Here is a 16,667-nt window from a genome sequence, read left to right as displayed (position 1 = left end):
GATGCTGATAGGTAAAAATAAATAAATAAGAAAGAAAGTAAGAAAGGGAAGGATAGGCAGAGAGGCACAGAAAATGGAGGGAACAGAGTGAATCAGCATGTAGAGGCAAAGTTTAAAGTCCCAGGGCACGCACAGGGAGGACCAAACCACTCGCTTTGGCTTCCCGAGAAAGCTGAGATCAGATTCTGGGCTGAGGACTCTGTATTCAATGCGACAGAGGCAATAGGGAGGCATTGAATATTTTATAGCAAGAAAGCAAGCTCAAAGCAAACTGTCTTTCTAGTTAGCCATAAAATGAACAGCGCACTGGGCAAAAAACAGTGCATTTCAGAGCCCAGGCCAGAATCACAGCTAGGCATTTGGCGGGTAGGTGAAATCAGAAAGAGAAGCCAAGAGCAATACTGTTCTCTGGTGTTTCTGAGTTTCACCAAGAGCCACTTCAAGGGGTCCTTTGTTGATCAAGCACTGTGAGGACAGGAAAAGCATTCCCTCAGAGGGTGCCATGCTTGAGACCCTCTAACGCAGGTGAATGCAACTGAGTGCTTCTCTCTCAGCTCTGCCATTTGGTTTGTCTTCAAATTACCATAAAACTGCATTAGCCAGTTCCCTGAGCCAACGGGAAGAGAAGGAAATCACTGGTTGCTTTTTACTATGCCCTGTTAGAGTACAAAGGGGAAAAGGGGGGTAATTATGTACATCAGGACATGGCTCAATCCCTGAATTAAAAAAAAAAAAATCTGAGCAATTCCTCTGGCTTCTATTAATTCTGTGGCACTATTATCTAAAATTAGGACAACAAGCAAAGGCAAGCAGGATATACTGAATAGATTTTTTACATAAATAGTATGGGTGTCTGCATAGGCAATCCAAGGGTGATAGATTGTTTGAGCTGAAAGGAACCTCAGAAATGATGCGATCAAACCCCCTCGTTTTATAAGGAAAGTAGTTACAAAGCCAAGCAACTTCTCCAAGTAGCACAGCAAGCCAGGATCCTGGTATGTGGGGAAATGGCTTCTATAAGGGCAGATGTGTTTAGAAAAGTCTGATGCCTCTGAGTGTTGAATGTCTGCCACTCACTAATCTAAGCATGTTTTATGTATTATCTTACCTAATCTGTGTAACAGTCCAATCAGGTGGGTACTTTTTATTCCCATTATACAGATGAGAAAACCAAGATTCAAAGCAGTAAAGCTGACTGTGCAAGGACCCATTGCCAGTACATGCTGAAGCTAGGATTTGAGTGCATGCATATTAGAATATTAACTCTGAAGAAGACCAGCATATGCTACCCCCAAATATCCCACTCTGTCATCAAGATTATGTAGAGCTGAAAGCAACTGAGAAAACAAGACAAAGGAAGAGCCCTCCCCCTTTCTGCCTCAAAGCAGGCAAAGGTGACATAAGTTTCAACTTGTTAAAAGTGTCCCCCTCCCATACCAGGAAAAGGAGATCACCAGAGATGACTTGAGTCTGCCTAACAAACCATACCAATCAACCTTTATCAATTAGACATTACCTGATCACCTTCCCACAATTTACCACCCCAATCATTTCTCTTTGTCTAGTCACCTCTCCCCAGTTTATCACCCTTTATTAAAATAAGTCACCAATCTAATCTCTTCTTTGGTTTTTCACTTCCTTTCTATGAAACCCTGGGCACATAAAAATACTAATATGAATAAAATTTGTATGCCTTTTCTCCTGTGCATTTGTCTTTTGTCAGTTTAATTCACAGGCCTCAAGGATAGAATCTAAGAGCATGGATGAAAAGATTTTTCTCCCCTATAACTCCAAGACCACAAGCTCCCAATAGGAGGCAGAAGAGTAGCCAATGGAGGAGAAGGAGCCAGCGCTATACAAATACTCAAAGAAGGAAGATACATAAATAAGTGATAGCACCTAGCTCATCCAGAAGATTAGTTCACTTGCCCCCATTTTAATAACAAGTTTTAGGGAAAATCAGGTGATATGCTGCATATAAATTAGCTTTGAAAAATGAAGAATTATACAATGGATAAATAAGTAGACCCTTATTTTTATTTCATCCAAAAATTACCCAACAACCTCAAAAGCCTGAGAGATCATGAGGAATCAGAAAGAGAATAAGAAAGCTCTTTGAGCACTCCAAAATGTTATAAATGTTACCCGTTAAAGGAGAAACTGCAAATTCACTCAGAGCCTACTGACTCTTGGTTTACACACAATTCACACTAAAAGTTACAGGGAGAAATCACAGTATAGTGAAAAGAGAAGCATGTGGAGCCCCCTAGGCTCACAGTTGAACCTGATCTCCACCACTTATAAGCTGTATCACCTTCAGCAGGTCATCACACTTCTCTGAGTGTGCTGGCTTTAAAATATGTCCACTGATTCACCAATAATCCCCTTTACAAGAGGTGAAGCTATTTCCTCCCCACCCCACCCCTGCCCAACAAATGGAATAAAGCAGAATTGACATCGTACAGCTTCGGAGACCAGGTCATAAAAGGCCTTATGGCTTCTGTCTTGTCTTTCCTGGACCACTCAGGGGGAGGCCACTCGTGTGAGGTCACACAGGCAGCTCTATGGAAAGGTTCATGAAGAAAAGAACTGAGGCCTCCAGCCAACAAGCATGTGAGTGTACCATCGTGAAAGTGAAATCTCCAGCCACGGTCAAGCCTTCAGATGACTGCAGCCCCTGCCCCATTCTGACTTCAAACTCATGATAAATCCTCAGCCAGAACCACCCAGCTAAGCTGCTCCTGAAAGAATGACCCTCAGAAACTATGAACAATCATTAACATTTGCTGGTTCAGGCTGCTACATTTTGGTTAATCTGCTATGCTGCACTAGATAACTAATACACCAAGCCACAGTTTCTCCATCTGTAAAATGGGAATAATAACAGAGAATAGGGAAAATAAATAAGAATCTGTTAGGTGTCCTGGAGATGCCTGGCATCTGATAGTCAAATATATGTTAGTTTCCTTTCCCTCTTTCCCCTTAATTACAGGTGAGAGCATACCTACAGAATGTGTGGACAGCTGACTTTTACAATATGGAAAAAAAGTTAAATTGTTTCTGTGTCCTTTTTTAGAAAGTAAAACAGAGCAGCCCGGGTGGTTCAGCAGTTTAGTGCCACCTATGGCCTAGGGTGTGATCCTGGAGACCCAGGATTGAGTCCCACGTTTGGCTCCCTGCATGGAGCCTGCTTCTGTCTCTGCCTATGTCTCTGCCTCTCTCTCTCTCTCTCTCACTCTCTCTCTCTCTCTCTCTCATGAATAAATAAATAAAATCTTTTTTTAAAAAAAGGAAAACAATTTTTAAACGGGGTGATTCGGGATCCCTGGGTGGCGCAGTGGTTTGGCGCCTGCCTTTGGCCCAGGGCGCGATCCTGGAGACCCGGGATCGAATCCCACGTCGGGCTCCCGGTGCATGGAGCCTGCTTCTCCCTCTGCCTGTGTCTCTGCCTCTCTCTCTATCTCTCTGTGACTATCATAAATAAATAAAAATTAAAAAAAAAAAACGGGGTGATTCTTGGAATGACTCCCATTAAAATCACCCTTAGTAAAATAGAAGTTTTATCAACACACTAACAAAGAGTGAAGCACACAATCCTTAACTTGGAACAGATCTAGGTTCCAGGTTATCAGCTGTGCCATGTTACCTGCTGTGGACCCTTGGGAAAATTAAAATTACTTAACCTCTCTGAACTTCATGTTCTGCATATAAATATAGATTACCTCCAGGGGATATGTTTCAGTCACCTGGAAAATATACTTATTTAGAATTCCTCCTATCTTGACCCTATTCCCAGATAAAAAAAAGTCAGCTGTTGCAAGAAGACCAGAGCTGATTGCCTGGCAAATGTGGCTCCTGTCTTCCACAAACCAACACACACACACACACTACTAGGCAGCATGCTGGAGGGAGTGAAGGGAGGGCTATGTAATATATCCCCTTTTCCCTTAAAAAAATCCTTTTGCTACTCATTTTAATCAAACTTCACTTTTATAAAGAACAAAAAAAAAACTTCACTTTTATAAATATCTTGGGATTGGAGTAGGGGAACCCCGTCATGTACCTGTTGACTCCTCTAAGCCCTGCCCCTAGTAAGGCTGGCCCCATTTCTGTGGTAATGAGAATGCCTCTCTCCTCCTGCCCCCTCCACCTAATGGAATAAAAGACCCAGTCGGATGCTGGGGAGTGTTTGGAGGTGGGTGGGTCATGAAGCCAGGCAGGTAAAAGGTAATTTAAAAACTGGTGGAGGAGTGCCTGGGTGGCTCAGTTCGTTGGATGTCTGCCTTCTGCTCAGGTCATGATCTCAGGGTCCTGGGATCAAGCTGCATGTTGGCTCCCTGGTGAGCAGGGAGCCTGCTTCTTTCTCTCTCTTTGACCTTCCCCCCATTTATGTTTCTCTCTCGCTTACTTTCTCTTAAGTAAATAAAGAAAATATTTTTTAAAAAATAATAAAACACTGGTGGAGAAAGAAGAGCTCCTTTAATATGCAAATTGAGACTGGCCAACTAGAAACTCTGTTTTGAGCCAGATGGGCTGGGGTCTTTGTTAACAAGGCACTATAGAAGAAATGGAGGTGGTTGCAGAGAAAGTGTGGGCTCAGGAAGGTTAAAGAACCTGGTTTGGGACAAGGAAGCTCAAGAATACAGAGGGAGCCCCCCAAGTCCCCTCCCCATGGCCAGGGTACAATTTTAAAAATTATTATTACCTACTTGAAGCATATTTTGAAAGGCATAAACAATAAACGCCCCCAGATTAAGAAATAAACATTCCCCAAATATCTAAAGACTCTCATGTGCCCCTCCACAACCATACCACCACTGTCTCCACAGAAGGACTGCAATGTACAAACACTCTGAATTTGTTGTTTGCAGTCCCAGGCATGTCTTTGTACTTCTACTTCCTACTTGTGTAATATGTATCCCTAATTTGATATAATTGCTTTGCATATTTTTTAAAGATTTATTTGAGAAAGAGAGCATGTGTGCACAAGCAGGGAGAAAGGCAGAGGGAGAGGGAAAAAGAGAATTTCCAGCAGACTCCCCACTGAGCACAGAGCTTGATGTGGAGCTCAATCCCACGACCTTGACCCCAAGATCATGACCTGAGCCAAAATCAAGAGTCAGGTGCTTAACTCATTGAGCCACCCAGGCACCCTGCTTTGCATATTTTTAAACTTTATGTAAATAATGTACTGTGTGCATTTTTTTGCAACTTGCTTTTATTGCTCTTGACGTTGTTTTTTGGAGGACTCACCCCTGTTGATTCACAGAGCTCTAGCTCATTCATTTTCAGTGGTATGAATCTAATGTATATACCCACTTTCCTGTTGATAAGGAGCTAATTTACATCCCCAACCCCAAATATACTGTGAAAAAGATTATAAAGGGAAATGGAATGAAATACTGAAGGCGCCTGTTTTTAGAGTTCTGCTGTATGAAATGAGCCAAATATTTTTCATACCTACTTCAAAGGGTTGCCATAAGGATTAAGGAACACAATGATAATAATGTTAACATTTATCAAGTGCTTATGGCCTGCCCAGCTTCAGGCTTAGAACTTTGCATTTATTGTGCATTTAATCTGCAAGCAACCCTGTTGACAGGGCAGCTAATCTTGTCCCATTTTATAGATGAGGAAACCAAGGCTCAGAAGACACACTGCTTGAAGGAGGCAAGAATGTGACTCAGAGTCCCTGAGAACACTTAGCTAGCTACACCCTAAACTAGAAAAGGACTTAGAGTAGAGCCTGGCACAGAGGGAGCACTAAATAAATGGTAGTTGTTGCTATCAGTAATAATGAACCATTTTGAAGCCAGGCAGGATTATCAGAGCTGGCATTAATTCTTCAGCTCACCTGGGGAGAGCGACTTGCAGTATACTCTGTATTTAAATTAAGAGGAAAAAAAAACAGATGATTGAGTGAATCAACCTTTCCCAAAATCTGATTCTAATTATACCCCCAGGGAGTGCCCTAAATCCTCAAACACTGGAAATTTTGCACCACTGTGATTCAGAATATGTGTTATGCAATCTTGCCCAGACTGAGGGTTCAGGGTTCAGAAAGAGTGCACTTATTGGAGTATATGTGCCATACCAGTGTTGGGAAGAAAGAATTTTCTATGCACTTCAAGGTCCTTCCAGCTGGACTAAGAATCAAATTGACGTGAGGTAGATTAACAGGAGAAAATCAAATTTAATAGCATACATTCAAGGAATCCACACAGACATGGAAATTCCAAAGATAGTGAGGCAACATGATGCTTCATGAGCTAAGGAGAGGAGTAGGAATCTGAAGGGGAAATGGACCATTAGAAGGAAGGTGAAAGGAGATAAAGCTTGGCCTTTATGCAGATAAGTGTCTTAGATAAGAGGAATCTCTGTTAATAGCTCTCTTCCTGGTGCAAGCAGGCAGTTGAGAGAAAGGTAAAGAGATTTTTCTGAATCTTGTGGGTTTTGATTGCTTTTAATCAAAATAATGTTCATGTAAAGGGGCTCATCTTGGGGCAGCCTGCCATTAGTCCCTACACCAGGCACCACATATGGTGCTGAATCTTCCATGCACATTAACTCACTCAGTCCTTACAGCAATCCAGGAGGCAGGTACTGTTGTCATCCCATGGTGCACACCAGAGGCTGATGCTCAGTGGGTTCAAGTCATTTACCTAAAGTCACCGGGATAGTTGGTGGCTGTGACATAATAAGACATAGATATTTGGTCTTGGGCCCCAGTTCCTGACACTGAACTCTTAAAACCCTTCTGATTTCCTGAGTGATGGGATGCTAGGAGTATCTTTTGTTATATTTGGGCTTTGTCTCCTGTTCCTGACACAGGAGCTTCTAAGAACCTTGAAATCTTTACAATGATGAATGTCTTTATACGTAAATGAGATGACTGGGAGCTGGTCACCATAAAGACCTTGGCATGATTAGAGGGTTGGAACTTTCAGCCCTGACTCCCTTCCCAACCTCTAGGGAGATGAGGGTGCTAGGACTGAGTTAACTGCAATGGCCAGTGATTTCATCAATTGTGTCTATGTAATGGACTCTCCATAAAAACCTTCAACAGCAGGGTTTAGAGAGCTTCTAGGTTGGTGAACACATCCATTTGCCAGGAGGGTGGAACACCCCAACTCCACAGAGACAAAAGCTCCTGCACTTAGATATCTCACCATATGTGCCTCTTCAACTGGATGTTCATCCATAGCTTTTATAATATCCTTTATAGTAAACCAGTAAACATAAGTAAAGCATCTCCTGCATTCTGTGAACCATTATAGCAAATTATCAAGCCCAGAGGAGGCTGTTGTGGGAACTACAGTCAGTTGGTCAGAAGCACAGGTCACAACCTGGAATTTGCAATTAGCATCTGAATCAAAGGCAAAGCAGTCTGTGGGACTGAGCCCTTAACCTATGGGGTCTGTTAACTAGTGTCAGAATTGAATTGTAGGAGCCCAGATGGTATCCAGGGAGTTGGAGAACTGCTTGATGTAAGGAAGTAATGTAAGATATAATCCACACATCTGGTGTCAGAAGTGTGAATAAAGAGAACAAGTTTTCCCTTTTAATGGCAGACAAGGTGTGCCTGACTGTTGGCCACTCTGCAGGGGGCAGGAACAGGGCAGGTAAATCCCAAATCTCCCCAACCCCTAGGAAGGTTTGGAAATGCTGCATTTAAATTTTCAAAACATACCAGAAGGAGGCAGGGAAGGATGACAGGACATTACTAATAGTTTTCTTTATACCTGATTGTATTTATTATGCATTTCCAACAAGAATAAATTTACTTTTGCAATTAAAACCTTTAAGTTCTAAAAAACACCCAAAAAACCAGGTGAGCAGTTGCCATGATATCCCAAGCTCTAAATAGTCCATTCATTTGTAAATCAAATTCCTACAAACCAAATTTTGATCAGCAAGCTGTACACAGGGAAGGGTCACATTTAAACCCTGTACAGCTTGACAATACATGCCCTCACCTCAAATATAAAAATTTTAAAACATACTATGTAAAATATAATATATAAAGAACCATAAGGCAGCCCGGGTGGCTCAGCCGTTTAGTGCTGCCTTCAGCCCAGGGCGTGATCCTGGAGACCTGGGATGGAGGTCCCTCCACGGAGCCTGCTTCTCCCTCTGCCTGTGTCTCTGCCTGTCTCTCTCTCTCTCTCTCTCTCTCTCTCTCTCATGAATAAATAAATAAAATCTTTTTTAAAAAAAAAGAAAAAGAAAAAACCATAAGTTGAGTTGCCATTGACTGGCTGACATAATCACTGTCATAATCACTGACTGTTATAATGTGCACAGTGCTTCATGAAATGAAACATGAATCAATCTCAATTACATAAAGTCAAACTCACAGAAAAAGAGAGTAGATAGGTGATTTCCAGGGGGAAATGAAAAGATATTAGTCAAAGGATATAAAGTTTCAGTTAGAAAAATGAGTAAATTTTGAAGACGTAATGTACAGGAGGGTGATTATAGCTAATAATACTGTACTGTATACTTGAAATCTGCTAAGACAGTAAATCTAAACTGTTCTCACCACATGCTCACACACACACACACACACACACACACACACACAAATGGTAACTATATGAGGTCACAGATGTGTTAATTAACTTGGTTTTGGTAATCATGTCACAATGTATACACATATTAAATCATTACATTGTACACCTTTTGAAAAATTCATGAACAACCTAAATATATATAATTTTAACTTGTCAATCATACCTCCATAAAGCTAAAACAAATAAAACTTAAAAATATTTTAATTGGGGCAGCCCTGGTGGCACAGCAGTTTAGCACCGCCTGCAGCCCAGGGAGTGATCCTGGAGACCTGGGATCGAGTCCCGCATCGGGCTCCCTGCATAAGGCCTGCTTCTCCCTCCGCCTGTGTCTCTGCCTCTCTCTCTCTCTATGTCTATCATAAATAAATAAATAAATAAATAAATAAATAAATAAATCTTTTTTAAAAATATTTTAATTGCATGGTTTTCTTTTCATATTTCAGAAGCCATAATTCTCTTTTAGGTACAGATATTCCCATTGATCCTTGTAAGGTTATAAGCACCCAGCACTAGACCTCATGGCACCTGCTGGATAAGTAGCTCTCATCTGGGCCACAGGAAGAGTCCACTTTGGACTCTTTGTCCACTTTGTCCACTTTGTCTTGCTACAAGGACCCTAAGACTCCCTTTTGTTTTCCTCCATGACAGCCCTGCTAATGTGTCAAAGCCAATGCAGCAGGCAATGTGAAAGAGCTGACAGCGGAACGACAAGAAGACAAATGATGAATGGCTGCCCCCCTGGAACAAAGAGGTTAATTACTGGCATCTAAAATATCTGAGGGGAAGACGTTACACACCCACATTACCAATTAACCTCACCCCCTAAGAAGTCACTATCAGTGCAATTAATAGAAAATGCCTGTCATCCTAATTACAAAGTCTACACAAGAGGCTAGCGTTAGGTACGGAGATTTCTTTCATAACCTCCTTCTGGTTAGTTTTGAATTTTTTTGGCACCTTTTCAGTTAGTTACACTCGGCTCCTTTCCAAGGGTTTGGTTTCCCTTGAAATAGTTACTGGTGCCTGCTGTTCTGTACGTAATATTTATTGAGCATTAACTACATGCAAAGCACCATGCCAAGCACTTCCTATGCATTGTCCCCCTCCTCCTGCCCACTTCACTTATTCATGGCCCCTCCCTGGTGCAACTTTTCACTTTTCACCTTTCAAACTTGGTCTAAGAAATTCCATTTTGCCAAGTACTCCCACAAAGGGGCCATCTCTCTTGACTCCTACCAGCTTACCTCACAAGAGAGCAATGCATAAATCAGACTGCCAATTTATTGACTACTGGTGAGAACCAGAAGAGCTCAGGGGAATAAATTTATCATCTCTACCAAGCACATTTCTGCTTGTTACAAATTACACAAGAAGTCATACTGTACATTACTGCTATCCCTTCCACCATCCCTGAATTGGTAACTTATATAAGTACCTGTGATTCTTTGCCAGGACTTTGTCTGGTTGCCAGATCAGGTTAATCCAGTATACAGAGCAGGTCAGAAGTGTGAGTGAGACAACGCCCCCAGGAGAAGCCTCAACCAATGGCTAGTGTGAGTGAGGGATAAGTGCTTCCTCAACCACACAACTTTGTATACCATGAGCAACTTGGAAGCATGTGTTTCACAGCCTCCCAGGGTCCCAAGCAAAACTGAGCCTAGCTGGCCCTCAGCAAAACATTACAGCTTACTGCTCTTCTCTCTCTCACTTATCCCTCGATGAGTGCTTCATGGAATCACTGGCCAGATGAAGTCCTTGCACTTAGACCCTTGTCTCTGGTCCTCTTCTGGGGGGACCCAGCTGAAGACAGACATCATAGGTTGTCCTGAAATCAAAGAGTCAGTTGGATGATCATAATATTGAGCCCCTCGATTCTAGGAATTTATCTGATGCACGGGCAGGTTCTCTTGCTTGTAGGTCTAGGAACTCTCTTTTTTAAACAATTCTGGTCACACACGCTGATCAGTCTGGCCTCCCTGGACTTGCTTCTACAGATTCTCAATTAACACCATCTCTCTGTGGAGGTCAACCCAATTGATCAGACTTTTGTGCTTTTAATTACAATTTCAATCCAGGTACCTTCCTGACACAGGGGGCTCTACCAATTCATCAATCACACACATACTCCCCACCAGGCTAGGGAAGGAGGAATCATTTGTTTTTTCTCTTCTTTTAATAGATTTTTAATTACACAAGGAAGACATTAAAACATTCCCTTTTGGGTTTCTGCCCCTGGACGCCACAGAGTAAGCATCGTTAAAGTCTCCCCTCCCATCGCTGTCATGTCTAAGTCAGAGTCTCCCAAAGAGCCCGAGCAGCTGCGGAAGCTCTTCATCGGAGGTTTGGGCTTCCAAACAACCGATGAGGGTCTGAGGAGCCATTTTGAGCAATGGGGGGTGCTTCCGGACTGTGTGGTAATGAGAGACCCCAACACCAAGTGCTCCAGAGGCCTTGGGTTGGTCACATACACCACCGAGGAGGAGGTGGACACGGCCAGGAACACTGGGCCGCACAAGGTGGACAGAAGAGTCGTGGAACCAGAGGGCTGTCTCCCGAGAAGATTCTCAAAGACCCAGTGCCCACTTAACTGTGAAAAAGATTTTTGTCGGTGGCATTAATGAAGACACTGAAGAACATCATCTAAGAGATTAATTTGAACAGTATGGGAAAATGGAAGTGATTGAGATGATGACTGACCGAGGCAGTGGCAAAAAGAGAGGTTTTGCTTTTGTGACCTTTGAGGACCACGACTCTGTAGACAAGATTGTCATTCAAAAATACCATCCTGTGAATGGCCACAACTGTGAAGTAAGGAGAGCCCTATCGAAGCAAGAGATGGCTAGTGCTTCGTCCAGCCAAAGAGGCCAAAGTGGTTCTGGAAACTTTGGTGGTGGTTGTGGAGGTGGTTTTGGTGGGAATGACAACTTTGGTCATGGAGGGAACTTCAGTGGTCAAGGTGGCTTCGGTGGCAGTCGAGGTGGTGGTGGATACGGTGGCAGTGGGGATGGCTATAACAGATTCAGTAATGATGGAAGCAACTTTGGAGGTGGCGGAAGCTCTAACGATTTTGGCAATTACAACAATCAATCCTCAAATTTTGGACCCATGAAAGGAGGAAATTTTGGAGGCAGAAGCTCTGGCCCCTATGGTGGTGGAGGCCAATACTTTGCCAAACCACGAAACCAAGGTGGCTATGGCGGTTCCAGCAGCAGCAGCAGCTATGGCAGTGGCAGAAGGTTTTAATTACTGCCAGGAAACAAAGCTTAGCAGGAGAGGAGAGCCAGAGAAGTGACAGGGAAGCTACGGGTTACAACAGATTTGTGAACTCAGCCAAGCACAGTGGTGGCAGGGCCTAGCTGCTACAAAGAAGACATGTTTTAGACAATACTCATGTGTATGGGCAAAAAACTCGAGGACTGTATTTGTGACTAATTGTATAACAGCTTATTTTAGTTTCTGTTCTATGGAAAGTGTAAAGCATTCCAACAAAGGGTTTTAATGTAGTTTTTTTTTTTTTTTTTTTGCACCCATGCTGTTGATTGCTAAATGTAATAGTCTGATCATGACGCTGAATAAATGTGTCTTTAAAAAAAAAAAAAAAAAACATTCCCTTTTGGGGCATCTGGGGTGGTTCAGGGGCTGAGCATCTGCCTTTGGCTTGGATTATGATCCTGGAGTCCTGGAATTGTGTCCCACATTGGGCTTCCCGCAGGGAGCCTGCTTCTCCCTCTGCCTGTGTCTCTGCTTCTCTCTGTGTGTCTCTCATGAATAAATATACAAAATATTTTTTAAAACATTCCCTTTTATATAAGAATTGAAACATGAAACATGACAGATAAGGCTAACATCCCTCTTGAACACAACCTTTCCCCCAAGAATCCAAGTCCCTCTCCCCCCACAGAAGTTACTATTATGTTCAGTTTCAGGCTTTTTCCTTTGAATTTACACAGATAGACAAATTACACAGAAAGAAAACTACAGAAAAAGTTTGGGTAGGGGGAGGTTAACATAAATGGCATCCTACCACATACATGCTACCCTACATTAGCAATAAACAAGAGAAAAAGGAAATTTAAAAGGCAATATCATTGGGGTCCCTGGCTGGCTCAGCTAGTAGAGCATGTAGCTCTTGATCTTAGAGTCATGAGTTCAAGCCCCAAATTGAGTGTGGAGTCTACTTTAAAATAAATAAATAAATAATAAAACAAAATGTCATTTATCATACAATCAAAAAATATTTTACATCTGGGGACAAATTTAACAAAAGATAAGTAAGATTTCTACCCTAAGAACTACAAACACTGTGGACAAAGGTTAAAGAATATCACACACGGGTGGGCTGGTTGGCTCAGTAGGTTAAGCATCTGCTTTTGGCTCAGGTGAGGATCCCAGGGTCCTGGGATGGAGCCCTGCATTGGGCTCCCTGTTCATCAGGGAGTCTGCTTCTCCTTTTCCCACCCTTCCCCCCCTTGTGCTCTCTCTCTCTCTCTCTCTCTCTCTCAAATAAATAAATAAAATATATTCACATAAATGGAGGATTTCCCACGTCAATGGATTCCTGAGATTTTAGTTATCCCCAACATGATCTATGGATTCACTGGAATCCCAATCAAAATCTGCTAAAATCAATCTTTTTTTTTAAAGATTTTTATTTATTTATTCATAGAGACAGAGAGAGAGAGAGGCAGAGACACAGGCAGAGGGAGAAGCAGGCATCATACAGAGAGCCTGACATGGGACTCCATCCAGGGTCTCCAGGATCACACCCTGGGCTGCAGGCGGCGCTAAACCGCTCCGCCACCGGGGCTGCCCAAAATCAATCTTTTTTAATTGAAATATATAAGCTGATTCTAAAACTTATATGGAAATGCAAAGAACCTAACAAAAATCAAGCAATATAGAAGAAAGACAAGGAGGAAGAGAAAACAATTACACCACCAGATTTCAAGTCTGGTGAATAAATGATGACGTTTGAATAAATGATGCTGAGTCAATTGGACAGTCATACAGACAAAAAAAGAAACACCACGATTCCTCCCTACCTCACATCACATCAAAAATTAATTCTAAAAAGAACATAGACATACTTAACATCGTCTTCATCTTGTTTTTCTCACTCAATGACATGTTTGGAGGGAATCTACCCTTCTCTGTACACAACCACCCTACTTAATTTTTTAAATGACTGCCAAGTAGCCCATGCCAGGATGTACCATGGTTTATTGAGCTGCTCCTCTCACACAGGTGTATATACTTTCTCCAGTAGCATCAGAGAAGTGCAATTTCTGGGTCATTTCCTTCAGATCAATTAGTATCTCCATTATATTTGGTTTCTCCAAATTCACTCTGTTAACATTAGGATTTTATGGTTTTCCCATGGAGAATGGAATCAACGCTCTACCTAAAGTTGGTTTGGATGTCAAGATTGATGATACCAACACATGCACGAAAAGGGTATGTAAAGATTTGTTACTCATATAATGAAATTTTCTGGGGATAATAGGGCAGGCACTCAAGCTGATCTGGAATGTCTTGACCAAAGAGAGAGATGAGATTTTCATTTTGTTGTGGTTAGGGAATGGCATCAAAGCATGAAGCACGTGGGATTTCTTACTGGCTTGCCCAGATATGGGGCAAAGGGAAAAGGGGAAGGAAGGGACAGAGCTTGAGAGTAATCAAACATCAAAATAGGGTCACAGTTTATTAAAATTGGTTTATGCTAGCTTGGGTAAGTACCTTGCTACATGAAACACATACCCTCTAGATCAATAAACAGTCACTAACCAATTTATCATAGACTCTGGGTTAAGCTGATCATGTCAGGTTTGGGTAGGTCATGCTCCTCAGTTTCCCCATCTGAAAAACTGTTAAAGAAAGCCACAAAGTAGAGATATATCTAAGTTGCTCACTAGTTTTTTATTGAGCACTTACTATACGCTAGGTACTATTCTGAGAGGTTTTGCATTAAATAACTCTTTGCTATATAACAATCTATGAACTATTATTATCCCTATCTTACAGGCAAGGAAATTGAAGCACAGAGAGGTGAAGTGATTTGACAAAATTACAAAGTCAATAAGTGGCAGAAATGGAACTCAAAGCCAGGCTGTCCAGATTCAGAACCCAAGCTTTTAATCATTATACTAGGCTGTGGACTCCTTTAAGACAGTGGTCCCACTATTCTATACAATTCTAGGATCAAATAGAACAGGGTGAGTGATACCCTATGGAGCTGTGGAACAAGTTGGGTCTTGTGTGTACCTAACATAGTGCCTGGCATACAATAAACACTTGTTAATTAACTAATATATTTACATGTAATAATTATAACACAGTATTATATTATCCATGAGGATACAAGAACAAATACAATAAAATCAACTGAAGAGCTCCAGCTCTCACATTGAGCATTATTTCAACATCCCACATTAACAGCAACACAGGAGAAACCTCATGAACTGAGACTCCGGGAGGGTAGGAACTCAGTTGGTTTTGTTCCTGTTGGACTGAGTACCCTCAGCACAGGGCCTAGCATACAGTATTCACTCCAAAATACTTTTGAAGAATATATGGGTATTTGGACAGAAAATCCCTAGATGAATAAACGGATGCATGCATGCATTCAAGGAGGGATGGGATGTTTGGATAGATGGTAGGATATGTGGATGGATGAGTGACCATACAAGTGGATGGATGAATAACGACCAGATAAATGGAAGGATAGGTGGGGCAATAGATGGGTGGAATTAGTAGTTAAAATCATAGACTGTTGGGGATCCCTGGGGGGGCTCAGTGGTTTGGCACCTGCCTTTGGCCCAGGGTGTGATCCTGGAGTCCCGGGATCGAGTCCCACATCAGGCTTCCTGCATGGAGCCTGCTTCTCCTCTCTCTCTCTCTCTCTCTCTCTCTCTCTCTCTCCCTCTCTCTCTCTCTCTCTCTCTGTGTGTGTGTGTGTGTGTGTGGTGTGTGTGTGTGTGTGTGTGTGTGTGTGTGTCTCATGAATAAATAAATAAAATCTTTAAAAAAAAAATCATGGACTGTTTGGGTTTTTTTAAGATTTTATTTTTTAGGGATCCCTGGGTGGCGCAGCGATTTGGCGCCTGCCTTTGGCCCGGGGCGCGATCCTGGAGACCCGGGATCGAATCCCACGTCGGGCTCCCGGTGCATGGAGCCTGCTTCTCCCTCTGCCTGTGTCTCTGCCTCTCTGTCTCTCCCTGTGTGACTATCATAAATTTAAAAAAAAAGATTTTATTTTTTAAGTAATCTCTACACCCAACATGGGGCTCAAACTCACAACCCCAAGCTCAAGAGTTGCACACTCCACCAACTGAGCCAGCCAGGTGCCTCTCTCATGGACTATTTAGTTAGACTGCTGGGTTCAAATCCCAGCTCTGTCAGCTATTCCAGGAATAGGAATGAAATTAAAAGGATGAGAAAGTAACCAAAATGAGACCCTGAGAAGGAATAAGAGGGTAATTTGAGAATGAAACATTTGTGGAACACCAGAGCCAAATACCTTCTTTATATAAAGGGGAGCACTAGATTTCCTGGAGGTAAAATCACTTGCCCAAGAAGACCCAATTGATTAATGGTGGTACCAGAACAACAGTCTATGTTTTCTGACTCCTTTTTATTCATTGAACAAACATCTATTTAGTACCTCCAGTTTGCCAGTCAGTACACTATGTCCTGGAGATACAGCACTGAGCAAAACAGACAGAGGACCTACGCTCAGAGCAGAGCACTGAGAGTCTAGTGGGAAGCAATAGTATTCTATAGGGAAGTTCCAGGAGCTAGGAGAACATATAACAGTGAGAAGTAGACTAGCCTGCTGATCAGGGAAGGCATTCAAGCTAAAACCTAAAGACAATTGAAAAGATGGATAGGGGACATTCTGAAAAAACCTTGTATTAAACAGCTCTAGGACCCTGGGCAACCTGCCTAATCTGTGTGGACCTCTTTTTCCTCATCTTTAAATGTGGATCAAAACTGACAAAAATAGATGGTACTTGATAAATGTTAGTTCTCTTTTTCTTCCCCGGGAGGGTGTCTTTCTAGTCTAACATGCCATCCCAGAAGGAAAGACTTGGGTAT

The 16,667-nt window shown here is 42.2% G+C and overlaps 1 protein-coding gene and 1 pseudogene across 6 annotated transcripts in view; one reads left to right on the top strand and one right to left on the bottom strand.

Moving 5' to 3' along the window:
* RPH3A (rabphilin 3A) overlaps window positions 1-16,667 on the bottom strand; it is a 273,026-nt gene that overhangs the window by 242,166 nt on the left and 14,193 nt on the right. The window contains exon 1 of one of the 6 annotated variants that reach the window (XM_072722869.1): window positions 15,678-15,696. The exons of the other annotated variants lie outside the window; for them this stretch is intronic. The gene's annotated coding sequence lies outside the window, so the exon portion shown is untranslated. Of the gene's footprint in view, window positions 1-15,677; window positions 15,697-16,667 lie in introns of those variants that run through there. 6 annotated transcript variants of the gene reach the window in all.
* On the top strand, window positions 10,852-12,033 carry LOC112935164 (heterogeneous nuclear ribonucleoprotein A1-like; annotated as a pseudogene).

The sequence above is a fragment of the Vulpes vulpes genome, chromosome 10, assembly GCF_048418805.1.
Source record: "Vulpes vulpes isolate BD-2025 chromosome 10, VulVul3, whole genome shotgun sequence".
Lineage (NCBI taxonomy): Eukaryota > Metazoa > Chordata > Mammalia > Carnivora > Canidae > Vulpes > Vulpes vulpes.
This window is presented reverse-complemented; position numbering and strand designations above follow the sequence as displayed.